Source organism: Cyrtonyx montezumae, unplaced genomic scaffold (assembly GCF_038088225.1).
Source record: "Cyrtonyx montezumae isolate F1298 unplaced genomic scaffold, pur_monq_1.0 scaffold_29, whole genome shotgun sequence".
Classification (NCBI taxonomy): Eukaryota; Metazoa; Chordata; class Aves; order Galliformes; family Odontophoridae; genus Cyrtonyx; species Cyrtonyx montezumae.
Window position 1 is genome coordinate 5,190,681 of NW_027072033.1, and position 19,657 is coordinate 5,210,337.

Genomic DNA, 19,657 nt, shown 5'->3' on the forward strand with positions numbered 1-19,657 from the left:
TAACTCTTCAGCTTGTTGGCAAGCTATCAATAATAATTTTTAAAGGAAAAATACAACAGCTGTTGGATAATAAGGGCATATAAACCAAATGTCTGTTTTACTAGTACTGTTTTCTGTTTCACCAGTCAGTACTTACACAGTCCAAGGCCCTAGGGTGAGTATAAACCCTCAAAGTATTTTCACACATCCTTTATTTTGCTTGATTAGCCAAGTCCGTTTAGCCACATGAAAGGAGTTTAAAATGTATGACTTGTGTCAGGGGCCAAGCACGTAACAAAATTCCTGGAAAGTATTACTGAATTTACGGATTTTGTTTTGCCTTCTATTATGAACACATTATCATTCACTTCCATGAGCTTATTGTTGTTGATAACTATTTCTCTTCTAACAGAATGCTGAATCATGTAGCCCTAAATAATTACTTTTTATATTTATGCACTTCTGTGTAGGATGATCACTGCTGGAAGATGAATCATGACTCTCAGCTGAAGGTAGGCAAAGCCCACCAAAAGGGTCTTAATAAAGGAAGTGTTACTTTAGCCACATGGTGTTCTTGTTTCTGTACTACAATCATATTTAACTCTTAAGTATTATACACTAAGATAAAGGAGCTGTCACAGGAAAAAGTAGAAGGCAGAAAAATAATGCCAACATCTTCTTATTCATCAGGTCTTTTATTACCATCAGCACTGCCAAATTTAACATGCTGCTATTTCAAAAAAATAGCCTTTAAAGATTACCTAAAGGTGACATTCAAAATGTCTACCAAACAAATGAAAAAAAAATAGAAATTTTTAAAAGTTAGGTAGTTAAAGAACAATTACTTCTTTAGAGGCAAAAGCTGGTTAGAAACATGTCCAAAATACAATAGTCCTGGTCATGGCAAATATATTATGTACCTTCTCATGAAATCACATAAATACTGGGAATTAATAAGGAATGAACCTCACGAGGTTTGAGTTGTATATGCTAGCTATACTACTTTAACAAGTACAGCAATGAATCTGTACAGCAAAATAATTCAGAGCTTCATAACTCAGGGAACTAAATTACACCTCAGTCCAGGCCTTAAATGGCCCAAGGAACTGAATGGCCAGAGGTGGATGTAACTCACTTTCATTTCAACAAGGTCATCCATACTAACACTGCTGTGCACAGCTGGGCTGAAGCAAACATCATCAACTACAGACAGTGTGAGGTTAGGTTCACACCTCTGTTCAAAACAAGGACACTAGTGCGTACACACCTGAGGATTGCAGAAGGCAAAACTAATTAGCAATTCTAGTCCAAAGAAAAACTTCACTGTAAATCAATTTAAGTTATTTAGCTGTCAAACATTTTGCTATAATCAAGATGCATGATCTACAGACTAGTATCTAAAATATATGGATTTATAAAGGGTCAAATGATTTTTAAACTACTGCCAATAAACGTTATTGAAAAATAGATCACTCTGCTCTTCATGACAAGCCATTACATAGCACAAATTTATGCAGAGCTTAAGAAAAATGGAAGTACAATATTAAGTACCTGCTACAACTTCTCCCAAATAGTGAACTGGTTTGTAGACAAAATTCCTCAAGAAGCCTGCCAAGAATCTCATAGAATCTCTGCGTCACCTCCAACTGTGAAGGTGCTCCATTTACAGTGAACCACTGGCAGGTAAAAATATGACACTTGTGAAATGTAGCCTCCCTTTCTAGTTCTTTTTAATGATTTGTACAAGAAACATTGTTCACACCCTGTGAAAGGACAGGCACTATGTTTCCATATAAACTACAAACAATTTGTTTACATGGCTTCTGTCAGGCAGCGTGAAAAGAGGAAGTACTGTTTTCCCATAAATTTATTACTGTCGAGGTATATATGAAGCAGAGTATCATTTATAATTGAAGCACCGACATTTTCTTTAGCTAGACCATTTTGAACATGAATTCTATAATAAATGTTTTTAAAAAAGGACTGATGAGAGACAGCTTAAATCAATATGCACTTAATTATGAAACAGCATGTTTCAATTCTACTTAATTATATTTCTGTACTCTGTTTCTATGCAAACTTTATTTATTTATTTATTTATTTATTTATTTATTTATTAATACCATACTAGAAAGTCAGCAATGGAGAATCTGCATTGCATAAGGGCTCTCATGAACTTGATAGTAGGAAAAAATTACTCTGACTTAAAATTATTTTGATGACATAAATACATGTATGCCTGAGCAGAACATGGCGTACTCGATCTTGATTCTGCTAACAGGCCCTGTGATTATGTATAATAAAAAGTTAAATAGTATTGATAGCTTTCAAGGCATTTGCATTAGCTTTACTTTAAAAATAGATTTAAGAAAACTGCATCTGCTACCTGCAATTTTAAGCTAATGAAAACAGAAAAAAAAAATTACAGAAATTGGTAGCAACCAATGCAACATAATTTCACACCAAATCAAAACTAAACAAGTATTTTACCACTAAGTTAAACTCTCTATTTTAATTATAAAGAAACCAAGGAAAGTAGGTATACTGGTGATATTCTGGTTCTTCAAGCTGACAAGCACCGGCAATTAAGAGCAGTAGATGAATATTAGCACTGAAAATTGCCACTGAAGGACCAGAATAAGGCTAAAAGAGAGGCTACAGCCAAATCTCACATTCTGCATACCAAGCTTCCAGGTAAAAATCACTGGATTAGTCTATCTTACATGACAGAACTAAAAAAAAAATCACCTTGTACGAAGTACGGAGTAAAATGACTGTCTTCTCACTTCAGAAAAAGGAAAAAAATGGTTGAATTATCATAGCAAGACTACCAGAAACCATATATTTTACTTTGTTCTTTGATTTACCTCTCATTTACAATTCAGCTCAAAACATAATGATACCAACTAATGACCTGAAACACAGTAGGTTACTGCATAAATTGAAGTCATTCTCTAAGTTAGCTTTAGGTCAAAACTACCAAAACCAACTTTTAACACTAAGTTATGTTTGTAACATCCCAAGACATTACCTTTCCCTAGGATAAAATTAAAATATAGATCAAATAAAAATTGTACTACACTTTTCTTAAAAATCACATGCTATTAATCCTTAAAAAATATATTTTAATTTGGTTATGTGTTCGCTCCTTTTCAACATACACAGGATAGAAATCTGATTTATCTCAATCTGGTTTAGATTAATACAATTTCACTAACAGTAAATATTCTGTTACAGAACTCTTTCAACAATATATTATTCCAACAATAAAGAGAAGAGTTGCTACTTTCACATGCTTTGTCTAACACTGCCTGTAAAAGATGGTGTATTACATCGAGGAAGAAACTGCTCACCAGGGTTTGGCCTCGCCTCTGTAGTACTCTTTGAAGTTCTGCTACTGCATTTAAAATGTCCTTCAAACATTTTAAAGTGCTATTAATTTATACAGAGAACAACATTAGAGCAGTCAGGAAACCCATTATTTTCATTGTGGAAAAAAACAAAGCCACTGAACAAATATTGAAACAGGGGTTTACTAATAGTTAAAACCCTACTCTGCTGCATTGTCTCAATTTATTATGGAAAAATTTCAGGTTATCAAAGAGAAAACAAGCATTTATTGTGAATCACATATTCACAGGCTGTGCATGAGGCAGAAGAATCCCTGTAACTACACAAAGCAGTGTGTAATTTCTGCTCTGAAGGGGGATATTCCAGAGAAAGGTGAAACCAGGACAAACCAATCACTCCGAGAAGTTCATCATCTTTCTTTAACACCCACAATTTAATGACTCATACTTTTAAAACCACAGCCATGGTTAACTCATTTTAAAGCAGCCTCAGAGGTCAGTAGCATACTTGATTATTTCACTTGAATTCTTCTCTAACAGTGAAAAGTGGAAATCCAAAATACTAGTGCTGAATTATGTTGTTTTCTCATCATAAAGACAGATGATTATCACTAATCTGCAGATGTATAGACTGTTGTGTCATCAGCTTATTTTGATAGGGCTACTCTACCCTGCAGAGCCTGTTTCTAAAAAACTTAGAGACCTACAAACTTTCAAACAAATCAGTTAATATTCTTTATTTTTCCTCATTTTGTGTAGATAGGGGAAAAAAGATGGAATTCACTTCCCTACATACACTCTTTTTTAACTGATGTCCATCTCATGAGAAAGGTTTATCCTTATACTCTATACATCCATAAAACAAATTCAGAAGCATTTCTGAATTCAACCATTCCAGGACGAATAACGCATTACCATCCTACACTACAACATTTTTCAGTATACCAAAACCATTAGTGGTTAAATTTATTTACTTTTTTAACCATCGGTCTGAGTATACACATTCTAGACTGGCAATTTTCTGCTTGGCTATACATTTGTATTTTCAAACACATATTCTGTATTCATTTGTATGAAGCCTGCGTACACAACATCTGACTGGGCCTAATGAATGTTTTATGGGAACACATCTCAGCGCAGGAGGCACAGAAATTAATTTCCACAAGCAAAGTGCTGCGGTTTTAGCTTTTTGTATTCCCCAGTGGAATCCACCTTTCTAAAAGGTAAAAAGAGGGTCATTTGTGACAAAGAATTTAGGAAACAAAAGCTATTCACTGTCTTTCTTCATTTTGCAACAAGTATTTTCATTATTTATTTTGTTATTATTTGCTGTAGTTACTGAAGCTGCAAGGTGAATGATCTGGAAGCTATTTATCTAACTGACAAAGCATAGCTGCAGTGTGCTAGCCATTGGTATCCCTACTTGTTTCTAGTTGGTTTCTATTTTTGAAATCTTCCCTGGAAGTTCAGTTTTCTAAAGGAGGGGGAAAAAAAAGGAATGACACCAGACAAGGCAACACAGACAACTTCAACCTCTAGACTGCAAAACTACTTGCAGTAATGTCTCCAGGACTTCTATATCTTTTGAAAGCCCCTGGAGTTTGAAAATGCCTGTGTAACATCCTAGTGTCTCCCAGGTTGTTGTTTTATTTGTATAATTTCATGAAAATCGGTCTTCTTATACTTTCTGCTAAATGTAATTCTGAACTGCCACATACAGGCAACGTTTGTTCTTCTGGGAAAGAGATGTACATGAAGAAGTATAATTGAACTAATTCTGCAGAAACCTGACAGAATAGAAATGAAGTTTTAAAAATCAAAGGTAATTCCGGATTTTTTCCCTCTGTGAGGTATTGTACAGACCTTTAGTTATTCCCTCTTAGAATTATAAAGATGGCTAATTTACCAATAGCAAAGTACAGAAAATCTGTCCCAATACTGTAACCATCCTTTTGCTTTACTGTGGTATATTTAATGAAATTAAAACCAACAATCTTTATCTTCATTGAATATAAGATGCAAAAAATACAGCATGTGCATGTCCACACATGGACATACCTCATATTTTTAGTGGATAGTTTTGTCTTGTATGCAGTATTTTAAATCTACTAAATATCATAGTAAATATATATTTTTCAACAAAAATTCTCTGTCAGCTACTGAAGTGAATAATAGCTTAGAATTTTACAAGATTACGACTGTATGAATTATTAAGGAATAAAGAATCTGAATGGAAATCACGGTCTTCATCATTTATGATCACACTTTGTCATTTTCTAAATGTTATGGCCAATTCCAATTCAGAGCTGCAACTTACTGTATATGAATTCAGACTTCACCTTACAGCCTAAACAGGTGTATTTCATTGAATTGTAGAATCATTTGAGTTGGAAGGGATCCTTAGAGGTCATCTACTCCAACATCCCTGCTATGAACAAGAATACCTACAGCTCAATCAAGGTTGCTCAGAGCTTGATCCAGACTGACCTTAAATGGTTACAGGGACACAGCATTAACCATATCTGTTGGCAACCAATTACAATAAGGGTGGTGAAACACTGAAACAAGTTTTTTCCTAATATCCAAATATATAGTTTTCTTAGAGGGAGGTGAGGCACAGGCTACCCACAGAAGCTGTGGATTGCCCATCTCTAGAGGAGCTCAAGGCCAAGTTGCACAGGGCCCCTGTCAGTCTGATCTTGTGTCTGCACATAGCTAGGGGTAGAAACTGGACGATCTCTAAAAGTCTCCTGTAGAAAAGACTTGATTATGCAAAGGAACAATAATTTACATGACAGGGTTTCCAGAACTAAAACATATCTATACCTTTTGATCACTTAACTCTTAAGTCTTATGAGGAGCGGCTGAGGGAGCTGGGATTGTTTGGTCTGGAGAAGAGGAGGCTCGGAGGAGACATTATTGCACTCTATCACTTCCTGAAGGGGGGTTGTGGTGAGGAGAGGGTGGGCCTCTTCTCCCTGATAAATAATGACAGGACGAGAGGGAATGGCCACAAGTTGCGCCGGGGAAGATTTAGATTAGACCTGAGGAAACATTTTTTTTCTAAAAGAATGGTCAGGCACTGGAATGGCCTGCCTAGGGAGGTGGTTGAGGCACCATCCCTAGTGCTGTTCAAGAAGTGTTTAGATGAGGTGCTAAAGGATTTAATTTAGTAGTTGGGTAGGGATAGTGATAGGAGGATGGTTGGACTAGATGATCTTGTAGGTCCTTTCCAACCTTATGAACCTATGAACCTATGAACCTAACCAATGAAATAAGGTCACCTAGAGTGGCTAACAAGTACTGCAAAGACAGCAAGTAGCCATCAGTAGCAATACAAGGAAACACAGGGCATACTCAATCCTATTTTAAAGGTAGGGGACATGTCATTCAGTATATTCCACTGCAACAGAGCCACTGTCTACACCAGCTCCGAAATTCATACTACTGCTTCATAAAATGGAAGTGTCATCTGATAGTAGACTGAAACCTTTGTTTTCATAGTACAAATGACTTGGCTAAAACATTACCTGTGCAAACTACTCATTCTGCTAATAAAACCAAGGTTATACTGATTTATTTGGTAAAAATGGATCCAAAAAAAAGGAAGAACAGAATCATGGAGGCTGATTTCTGTTAATCAGATATATCAAATAGTGTAACAGACAGTGGAGGTGCTGAAATCTGTTCATGGGGACCTAGCACATTGCCCTTAGTAATGAACAGTTCCTGCAGAGAATGCAACAGACAGAAGACAGATTGATCCTTCTTTTTCCTAATCTTTCTAATTTCATGTTAATAATTAAATGTTGCAATTCTTTGTGCATTTACTGTTTTCACTCTTTCACAAAACCTCTTGCATTTAACAGTCTGTTTTTTAAAGTGATTCCGTAACTAGTTTCATCTACTTTAAGACTAGATTACAGAGAAGATTTCAGCATTTTTTCATTAAATCAAGATATCTCTTCCTTTGCAGCAGATTTTCATTGCCTTTATCTACAGAAAAAAAAGAATAGAAAGAACACTATATCTCACATCCTTTCTTTTCCACAGATACCAACAAGAATGAACAAATGAATGAAGCACAAGTGCACAGTTTGATGCAGTAGTGTCACCGGTTTGTGGGACAGTTTGACCCGGTACCGTGACAATTGAGGCAGGGGACCCACAGGCCCACACCTCAGGGAAGGGGAAGGGGGAAAGGGAAAAGGGAAAAGGGAGATGGGCCTAAGAACAAAACAGCGGCAACGATCTGAGGAGGAAAGCTAATTTACTAAGTAAGATATCAGAAAGGAAAAAAAAAATAACACAATATAATATAATATAATTGGAACTGAGGCAAATGAATCAAATAAATTGAGCAAGAGAGAGAGAGAGAGTGTCCGATAAACTGAAGATCTTACGCTAACGCTGAAGGTGGACGGCTGCAATGAACACCCACTGCCGAGCTCCATCCCAAAGGGAAGAGAGAGTCCCGTGACCACAGACAGTTTTTATCTTTCCCTCTGGGCGGAAATATGTAAAAATGCAAAGCATCGCAAAGTCCTCTGAGGAATGTAGTTCTTCTCTTCTGGGACAGGTACACCCAGAATTATTGATGATCCACGGAGCTGGAGCATTAACTCCTTAACTCCCAATACACCACATGATGTCATGATGTGGAATATCAGCAACACAACAAAAATCATAAAACCATAACAAGTAGTAAACTAGTGGCTTTGTTTATGAAATGATTTGAAAGTGGAAGTTGTTTTCACTCAAGTAAAGCATTATTTAAACGAAAAAGGCTTAATTAAGCTTATCTAAACGCCAGAGGTTATACATGTTGGAAATCACAAGTTACCTACGACAGTATCCCACTGAATGGTTCCTGACATTTCACTTTGAACACTAATTTAAATTATTCATTATTGCCTTTTATGTAAGACTGTCTCTTTCATAGGTACCAAATGAATACTCTTGTATATATCTGTGATTCTCTTTTTTATTATTAGATAAAACATTTTGATGTGAAGTGACCTGCCAGGTAAGTTCTCGATGAGAACTTTGGTACATGGTTAACCAGTAGACTACTCATTATCGAGCATTCATGTCACATGACAACTGTAAATATCCCATTATCTCAGGGACAGCTGCTCTACTACACAGCAAAGCAGTTCTAAGATTGCTACCAGGTATCATTACAGTCAGGCCCATACATGTTGACAAATGACTTCTATACTTTCCTTCTGGTAGCACTGCTCTCAGGAAAGCAGATACTTGATGTTTCAATCAGTAACTGCAGCGAACTAACACCTTTGAGCTCTGCCAAGCAATGACCCAAATACAACAAGGAACAACTGCTGACACTTCTACTCTTTTTATTCTGTGCCACTTTTTACCCCCTTCACTTCTTGCTGAGCCTTCCTGACTATGTCACTGACTAGATAGACTAGAAAGGAACCAGTAACAGCAGAAAAAGCAATACAAAATGTTGACGCTTGTTACAAACTTGGTAAGACATCCAACAGCAATTTAAGAAACAACTAACATAGAAAACCACTGCACAACTCATATTTGAACATCTAAAATACCACCTCACTAGAATCCAGAAGTAATCCTCTGCCCAGTTATTTTGTTTTAAATTGTTTATGACTGAATATAAAGAAAAGACTATAGAAATGTAAACAAGAATTTGTACCCGAAGGTACTACTTGCACGAAAGTTAGGAAAGACCAGTAAAGCACTTATTCAGAGAATGTAAAAACTGCTCTGAGTGCTTAATATGCTAAAACATTGTACATCTCCAATAACTAGCATTTGCTGTAATGATAAAAAATGATAACAGAAAGATCTGTTTCATTTTTTGGTTTTATGATGTCACCTCCAAAGAACTAGCTCACACATCCCCTTCTGTGATTGTCTTTCTTTTGACTATTTTTTGTCTACGTCAAAGCAAATTTCAGTAGAATTCCAACTGTAGTAATTAATCTTATGAGATAGATTTGCCTCTTTCCTATGGTGTTAACATGCAGTTTTTCACAAGACTTGAAACAAAAACACATTTTTCTTCTTACTGACTTCACACTAATTTTTATATTTTGATCCATTCTTTAACAATTACAGTTAGCACATTTTTACTTCAGGCTTTATTGAAACAATCTGTGCTTTTTTTAAAAACCCTGTTGATCTTATGATATAAGATTTACTTACTCTTTCCTCCAAAAGGTTACTTTTACTCATGTAATTTACCTTTTCCTTGGAGGGAAGAGAAGATAACTAAGTGCTTGATCACTTCATTTACAGAAAAGACTCCTAACAACAAAAGAAAACCTCTAGCCACTGAAGAGAATTATAGACTGAAAAAGCAAAAGGAGATAAATCAAAGTACAAAACAGCTAGGTATCCTGAATCAAGACAGAAAATATCAGACTATTTAAAAAATGTTACCAGAAATAATCAGCATGATGAGATAGAAGGAAAGGAGAGAGGGAGGGAGGAAAGGAGGGAGGAAGAAAAGGAGGGAGGCAGGGAGGCAAGGGAGGCAAGGGAGGGAGGGAGGGAGAGAGGGAGGGAGGGAGGGAGGGAAGGAGGGAGGGAGGGAGGGAGGGAGGGAGGGAGGGAGGGAGGGAGGGAGGGAGGGAGGGAGGGAGGGAGGGAGGGAGGGAGGGAGGGAGGGAGGGAGGGAGGGAGGGAGGGAGGGAGGGAGGGAGGGAGGGAGGAAAAAAGGAAAAGGAAAAGGAAAAGGAAAAAGGAAAAAGGAAAAAGGAAAAAGGAAAAGGAAAAGGAAAAGGAAAAGGAAAAGGAAAAGGAAAAGGAAAAGGAAAAGGAAAAGGAAAAGGAAAAAAAGGAAAAATTCTCATTAGCAAAAGGGAGTTGGTCTCCATTAATTGTTTAGTACAGACTACAGACCAAAGAGACTGTTGGTCAACTACACTGAGCTAGCAGTGTGACCTGGAAGCCACGAGGGCTAACCTCAACTTGGAGTGTATTAAAAAAAACAGCATAGCCAAATGGTCAAAAGAGCTGATTCTCCTGCTGTACTGTTGGTGTGGCCTCACCTAGGATGCATGCAGTTCTGGTCTCCATAATATCAAAAAGATATTAAGGTCCTTGAAAGCATTTAGGAAGGTTCAGTAAAAATGGCATAAGAGGGGGGAGGCATGTCCTGTGTGGAGAGGCTAAGGACACGTGGGTTGTGTAGTCCAGAGAAGTGGAGGCTGAGAGGTGAACCCATTGCTCTCTGCAGCTTCCTGAGGAAAGGAAGCTCAGAGGGAGATGCAAGGCTCTGCTCCTGGTCACTTATGATAGGACAGGAACAGTATAAAGCTGACAAGAGGATATTCAGACTGGACATCAGGAAACATTTTTTTACTTACTGTGAGAGTGGTGAAACACTTGAACAAGATTCCCAGACAGCTGACTGATGCCCCAGGTCCATCAGTGTTCAAGAAACATTCGGATGACACCTTCAGTAATAGGCTGTAATTTTCTGTTAGCCCTTAAGTGGACAGGTTGGACAGGTATTTGGACCAGATGATCTCTGAACCTATTCTATTCCATACTAATTCTATACTAAGCTGACTGATAGTGGATCTCATCACTATAAACATCTTTAATCAAGTCAATAGAGGCAGATCCTTCTTGGTGGCAAGCAAAAGCAGAACAAGGGGCAATGACAGAAACTGGAACACAGAAGTTCTATGCTAACACAAGGAAGAACTTCGCTGTCAGAAAGATGGAGCATTGGAACAGGCTTCCCAGAGAGGTTATAAAGTCTCCTTCAATGGAGGTATTCAAGATCTGTCTGGATGCCTGCTGTGAGACCTCCTGTAGGAACCTACTTTACTGGAGGGTTGGATTCTATGATCTCTATAAGTCCCTTCCAACCTCTACAATTATGTGATTTTGTGATTCCAGGATGTTACGGACAGACAGGATAATCAAATCTATGCTAGTATAATCTGTGTCTACTGTATTCTGCAGCCCACTACCTTTAAAGAACAGTGAGAGCAGTTTAAGGGCACTACAGAGACTGAAGCATACAGGGGAACTTTGTCACAAGATTCCAAGTAACTATAACTCTTTCATAAGAAAACCTAGGGAGGAAGACAGGACAAGAAGGAGACTGGACAGCCAAAGGCTTCCTCCAAACTAAATTATTTTATGATTTATGACAGAACCAATCAACCATAATCTTCAGTATCAGGTACTTACACATTAAAGGAATGATACCAAGGGCAAACTGATCGATCCATAAATCTCTGAAGGAGAAATGGTACTGGATTTATCCATAGATTTATGGATGAGAGTCAGTCTGGACTGATTGTATATTAAGACTAGAAGTCCACAGTTTGAACCAATCTTCCCAGGAAGATTTTATAATCAAGTACAACAGTAATCAAAGCCAATATACAAAGCAAATAAATTGCTTAAAAACAGGTAATGCAATATGAAGGCCCTATGATTCAGAAATGGCAATGAAACTACATGTATATTAAAAAAAATCACCTATTGTAGCTAGAATCTGATAGTACATTCCTGGAACTATATTCACTAACATCAGCAGCAATGAGCTACAATGCCACTTCAAACAATAAAAGCATACTATTTCAAAATGTCACCCTCTGTATTGTTATCAGACAAGTAGGCTGAGTCAGGTAGGAGAGTAAGTGTCTCAGTATACTTCTGAAAAGGCTCTGCCTGAACATGGGTGGAAAATTTCTACAATGGGAAAGGACAGGGTATTGATGGTCTGCCTCCAAGTCCTGGATGAACACGGGTGTCAGGATCATCATCAACGTCAGAATTTTGTTCTAGATAATTCTAAGGCAAATACTCCTAATTAAAAGTCAAAAATATTTCATTTCAGTGCTAAAGAAATAGAAATGGTACAATTATGGACAATGACGACAAAGTTCCTGAAATATACATACATGTAATTTCACAATTTTATTAAAACTACTTTTAATCACAAAGCAATGTGATTAAACACATTACAACATACCTTAGAGAACTACATAGCAGACTACATAGCAACTACAAGCAGAAATCAGGGCTGCATTGTCTGTATACACACCCAAATTTCGTTTATATTTAAAGTCCAAATGAAATAACATAGTAGCTAACACAAAACGTTCTATCAGAACTGCTTCATTTTTATCCCAGCCATTTTCACTCTATTAGTTTAAGTAGCATATTAAGTCTAGTCCTTCTGTCTTCTCAAATGCATGCCCACACAAACAGGAGAACTTCTTTTTAACTCAGTTCGAAACTTATTACAGCAGCTGAAGTAATATCCTCCACCCACTATGAGAATCACGTTTACAGGTGTGAATGTAATACGAAAGAAGAGGAAAAAATCATTTTAAGATGTCCTTTATCAGCTGCCTGAGATCTGTATTTTCCACATGTATCACAAACTATATTTATCTGCAGAAACATAAAGAACAAAGTTATCTTTTCATGAAAAACATCAGTACATCCTCACTTCAAGATTTATCCTGAAATTCAGTCTGCTTATGGTCACATAGAACTCGCTTGACTTATTTTTGAGTAGTTCAGATTATCCACATGAGATTCAATAACTAAGGAGCAGTCTTTAAATAGGTATTCAATAGACAATGTGACCACATAAATTTAGTGTCATTAAAAAAGTAACTGTTTATTCTTAATAATCTGACTCTTTTCTAGCAAGAGGGATAGGCCACTGATTTTCACTACAAACTTATTCTGGACAGTTGCCCACATGCTAAGTAAACACTGTGTACACCATTGATAAGGCCTGTCAGCATGGTTAGTACAGCCTGTCACTCAAATGCAGCAAGTGGCATACATTAAACTGAGCATCACCATCAGTAAACAGTTTCTGGGTTTTCACTTCTTGACAGAGGAGGAAGAGGCTAGAAGAGGAACAGATAGTGATAGAAACACAGAAGAAATTTGCAAGTTGTTGAAATCTTTAACTCTCCAAAGAATTCACAGAAGCTTTTCTTACATGTAACACTTGAAGCCTGAACCTGCTTACATAAACAATTCAAATCTACCTGAAGAAACACTTTGAAAGTAGTGATTTTATTTCCCACTTAATCAAAGGAGTGCAATTATGCCCATCTACAAATCTTCAAAAGACAAAAAACTAGCATTCTTAAGGAAGAATACACACGCACAGATATAAACTGACAAAATAAATACATACATACATAAATAGTATATGAAGAAAACATGCTCAAGAACTGTAATTCCTAAGTGGTATAATTTCAACATGATATTTCTAAGGCAGCCCAAAATCTCTCTGCACAAATTACAGTACACAAGCACTGAACTTTCAGATAAAAGTTCACTGATCACTGAAGTCTGGTTTGTGCAGTTGGCAGTGTGGTACATGATGATACATTTCTGCTGTTCAGTGATTTTTTGTCTTTTCCCCTATTTACTATTAAATCACTTCCAATAAATTCCTCCCTGCAACACCCTCCGATTCTATTTTATCGATCTTGTTTTTAACTGGTCTATGCTCTGGTCATGCTTATATATCCCTGAAGTCAAATGTTAACAGATCTGAAACAGAAAGTCGAGCAAGCCACTGTGCCTGAATTAGATTCCATCACAAGATACATGTTAGACAGTAACTATTCACAAAATCCAGTTGTTTTCAGATGGAGGCTTTCTTTGGAGAGAAAAAGGAAAATATGTTCTGACAATGTCAAAAATGTTCTGCTTCCAAATGACTTGCCCTTTCAAATTCTGTTTATATTATGTTATGATGGCACACATGAAAACATCAAAGATTAAACAGAAACCAAACAAAACTCAAAACTGCTATTGGTTTTTAGCTTTCCTTTGGAAAACAAGTTGAGGAAATTAGTTTCATCTCAAATTAAACCAAATCTCATAAGTATGCCATGACACAGAATGCACTGTTTTACAGCACTACTGGATAGTAAAACTGAACCATCAAAGCGGAGGATACTGTCACAATGGAGCACATTCTTTTGCTATCGAAAGAAAACCAATCTAGTAAAAAGAAGCAAAAGGACTTTGTTTTTGAGTCTCCAAGAAAATGAAGATTTAAAGACTTGAATTTTTGTTTTGATGTCCATTTCTTAAGAAGCCATAAAGCATTTTTGCTTCGAGTCTTACAAGCAAACAAACAAAAAAAGACCTCCCTCTTCCACAGTATCCATATTACTGGAGATTACACAGCAGAGTAGTATCTTCAACATCATGTCCTCAACATGTGTTATACAATTACTTCAGTGAATTTAACTGCAAAAGTAAATGACTGTCTATTTTCCCATGGTACTCATAATTACTCTGAATCAAAGGCATGTCACTTTGTTTCAAGAGACTACAAAGCACAGTTTATTTCCTGATTTACTCTTAATCAAGAGCAATTCCAACATGTCTTCTGGATGTAAAATTTTTTCTGCTTTACTTCTTTACTAAGGCCCCTCTGTTGGCTTTCTATTTTTTTTTTGTTTGTTTGTTTGTTTTTGTTTTTGTTTTTTTTAATCACATAGAAAAGGCTTTGGGATTTCCATTTAAATTGTCCAGTTGCAATCCCATGAAATTTAAACTGAAATCCCAAAAGCTTACATGTATGATACTAAAAAAAGTGATTCCAGAAATCATGAAGTTAATTAAACGCTTTGATGGCTTTCAGAAAGAAAAGATTTACTTAACACCTGTGAAATCATTTGCTTTCCTTGGAAAAGGTGTCTCCGTGGTCAGTTAAAGGTGTAATTACCTGTGTACTGATGCCCTCATAATCTTCTCAGAATCTTCAAAGTCCCTCCTCTCTCAGACAGTGAGGTACATTTCACCGTTAACTCTCAGCCAATTTATCTGCCTTGCAAAAAAAGCAGAATAGACAAACAATTTTCATTTAGTTCCCTTCTAAACAGTCTTGAGTGTATAGTTCCATTAGTCTTCATTCATCTTTCATTGTGCAAGTTATCTTCACAGCATCTTCATAATATCCAATTGTCTCATCTGTCAGAAGTCAAAACAATCAAGGAGTATCCTGAGCTGGTATGGTCATTCTTGTCAGCCTGTTTTCTCCAAAGACTCTTCCTATGTCCACAGTCCAAACTACTGCTTATTCTCTAGATTTAGCAATACTGACCTGTAGTTATCAAAGCTCTAATGTTAAGGAATACTGTAAATATTTTAAAATTACTATCTTTGTTTTTTTACTCTTCTATTTTTTCTTCATTCAGCTGAAGCAAAACCATGTAGAAAAGCAGACATAAAGTAAAAATCCGTTTTATCTCTGCTTTTAAAAAATTACTAAATATATCCATATTAGAGTAATTGATTTAATCTACTCTTCATTACATTACAAGAACATCTACTTATTAAGACAATGCTATTTGGGCAGTGACCTTATAAAGGAGAAGTACGTGATTTATCTAACACACAGACCTGTATTACACCTATCATGTCCTGCTTTAGCAGAATAAATTGGCATCACCAAAAGCTGGAGAAGCATTGTTACCACAGGACAAACAGTTAAGGGAAGACTGAGCCAACTCAGAGATGTTCTCACATTGGAAATATAGTACTATCTTCATTTCTACCAGCCTCTCCAAAGTTTTCAGCCTTTTCAATAAGGTTGTTGTATATATCAGGTAATGGAGTACAGAAATACTGTCACTGTCACCTCCTGCCTCAGAGGGCTTAAATTCTGAGCAGTAACAACAGTCAGTGTAGAAAAAAAGCAAATACCACGATCCAAGGTTTACAAAAGACCAGTATGTAGCTCTAGGCATACAGGACACCATGTCAGCTAATCTCAGCTCTGAAATCTAAATCCTTGCTTCCATGGCTCCAAGATGATACTTCAGTCCCACTTTTGACACTAGATTAATTTTGTGATGTTACCCAAGTGAGATTTTTCTACCCAAAAAAATGCTCAAATAGGAAAGCTACGACTCTTAACAGCCCTGAGTAGAATAACAAAGTAGCTAGGATGAATAAAGAAAGCACAATAGAATAGGCAAAATAAAATAAGCTGTAAGTATGCATTCCATGTAACCAATATTATGAAGGTCTAAACACAGTCTTCAAGAGCTCAAAAAGAAAGTCAAAACTGATGTTTGATTTTCAGTCTCTTAACTTATAGTATATTTAGGTAAGGGAGAAACAAGGAGTAAGAAAGCACTAAGAGGTGGTGAACTGTCATAATGTGCTTGTCATATGCAAACAAGAAGTGGTTTCAAGAATATGCATGAGAGTTGGTTAACATATCACTGGAACAGACTGCCCAGAGAAGTGGTGGAGTCTACTTCTCTGGAGACATTCAAGACCCACCTTGACCCCTGCCTGTGTAGGGAGCTGCTTTGGGAGGGGTGTTGGGCTAGATGATCTCTGGAGGTCCCTTCCAACCCCTACAGTTCTGTGATTCTGTGTGATTCCATGACAATCCAACACTAACTCTGTTTAAAAAAAAATTGCATGTCTTTTTCATTTGAATAAGATCCTTGCTGTTACTACCTATGTAACTAAAGACTACTAGAAAACTGAGAAAGCAGTTGTCACTGAAATGAGACCTTAGTTCTGTTAAATTCAGTCAGCCTGGACTGACAGAAAACTAACTCCCTGAGGACTATATACAGGACAAGTGAATGAGAATAACATTTAGCTCATCCTGGCTCAATCACCTACAGTGAAATAGATCATAAAGCATTTATTTCTCACTTCTCAACTTCTCCTATTTTTATTATATTGTTATTGTAATTAATATTTTGAAAAATTAGTCTTTCCTCTAGTTTCAGGAAGTGCAATGTATCCCTAGGGAAACAGATGCTTGCTACTATGCCAAGTGAAGTCTCTGAAAAGCTGTGGGACTAGGTCTCTAAGAATATCTCCTAACAAAACTTGTTAGAGTCTTGGTGTCAGTTTCTTTTTCAGACTCTGAAACAGGGAATTTGATCACTGCAACTGCATAGCACACAAACTACAGAACAAAGACAGGCAGGCAGGTGTAGTGTTGAGTGACAGGCAGGAAATTTCAAAATCAGAGTAAGTCTAAGAACAGCCCTTTAAAAGCTTCATCCTAAAAAGAGGATTTTTTTTCCCCAAAAGAAGGCTAATCACTGGTGAGAACTCTCTAAAGTATCTGTTACAGTAACATTGTACCAAAACAATATACTGTTCTTAGCTTCAGTGTTCAACAGTGAAGGTCCTGTTTCAATGTCTGAGAATGGGATTTTTACCATCCCTTTTTGGGATGTCATAAGTAAGTCTTTAAGCTCTGAGTTTCTATAAACCAGGTGTTCATCTGCCTCTCATATAACTCAGATTGCTGATTTGTGACTGAGAAGCCTCCTCACGCAACTGCTCATAGTCTGTGGCTGAGTACCTAATTATACAGCAACAGTCAGAAGTAGAGAAAACAGCAGTGCTAATGACAAGAACACTCTCGCTGAACAGAGAGAACAGAGGCAAGGAAGATAACTAGGACAGAAAGGTTGTTTACGCTATAGCAGGTGAAAAAAACACAAAGAATTTACCTTAAAACATACATCAACATGACATGAGACTGTTGCATCATGCAACTAGTTTCTGTCAAGCAGATTAAGACCTTAGGAGCAACAATGGCCTTCACATAGTATCACCAATAACTGATACGCAATTCAAGCAGCCTAATTTCATTAAGTATTTCCACTCTAACTTAGCTTTTCACACAATCATCGACTTCAGCTGCACTTAACTGGCAGCCTCATGTCTGCCTTAGTATCCAGAATATGATGACAACATCATTACAAAGCCTCTTTGAAAAAGTTCAAGTAATCCACCAGTTTCACAGAGATAGTACTTCAAAGGCAAAGATGAGAGGTAAATACTGGATGTTCTGCTGAAACCACATCTAAATCCTCTTTTATTTCCTCTTTTCATTTCCAATAGAAACTTCTGATCACTGCTACTCTGACTCAAGCAAAACCTTGACTTTAAGGCAAACCCTAGCACTTGACAACTTTCCCTTCAAAAAAATCTCCAAGCAAATTTATAACTGTTTACTTCATTTTTGGTGGTTTTTCCTTTTTTTTTTTTTTTTTTCTTTTTTCCCCAGACTTTAAAATGTAATGACACAAAGATGATTTTATATGATTCTTCCAAAGATTTTCAGAATCACAGGGGTTGGAAGGAACTTCAAGACTGTTATGGTTTTGTGATTTTTATTGTATTGTTGATATTCCACATCATAACATCATGTGGTGTATTGGGAGTACTGTGGGGATGGAGAGAGGAAGAGAGACACACTGGTGCTCCCTCTGACTGTGTGGCAGCCCCTCTCTGTCCCTGTCCACCCCCAGTACTCCCAATACACCACATGATGTTATGATGTGGAATATCAACAATACAATAAAAATCACAAAACCATAACAAAGACATCACTGAGTCCAACTCCCCTGCTAAAAGAGGTATCTCCCTGTAATAGGTCACACAGGTTGGCATCCAGCCAGGTCTTGAATATCTCCATAGAAGGAGACTCCACAACCTCTATGGGAAACCTGTTTTTGCAGTGCTCAATCACCCTTGCTGTTGTCATGGTTTTATGATTTTTGGCATTGGCATTCCACATCGTAACATCATGTAGTGTATTAAGAGTTAAAGAGTTGATGCTCTAGCTCTGTGGATCATCGATAGTTATGGGTATATCTGTCTCAGAGGAGAAGAAGAACTGCATTCCCCAGAGGACTGTGTGATACTTTGCATTTTTACGTGTTTCCGTTCAGAGGGAAAAATAAAAACTATCTGCGGTCACGGGACTCTCTCTTCCCTTTGGGATGGACTCAGCAGTGGGTGCTCGCTGCTGTCCGTCTTCAGCGTTAGCGTAAGGCCTTCGGTTTATTGGATACTCTCTCTTAATCATTTTATTTGATTTTGCTTCCCTTGGCAGAAATCTCAGTGGTTCAGCCATATTCACCAGATTGCATGCTTCATAGTGAATCAGACACTGTAATGAGGAAAGAATGTAGTTCTAGTGTCATGACAGCTTTCAAACCAGTTTCCCTTGCAGATATCTATGGAATGGAGAGAGACGTCTTTCAAAATTTGCACTTTCAGGTAACAGCAAAATTTAATCTCGCTGTTTTTTCCAACTTTATTGGAAAACAAAAATAGAAGGATTTCAAACAACATCTTTGTGAAAATTCATAGAAACAGACAGCTGTTTCTAAAGAAACAAGCTGTTTAAAAAGAAACAGGCATACTTAGTACTGGCAAAAAGATCCACTTTTTAAAGTTAATTAGGTATTCATGTTTATTCTTGTATGAAGACATGCATTCCTCTTGAAAGCAATACCATGGTGATATCAAAATTAACTCAAGAAAAGCCTGTA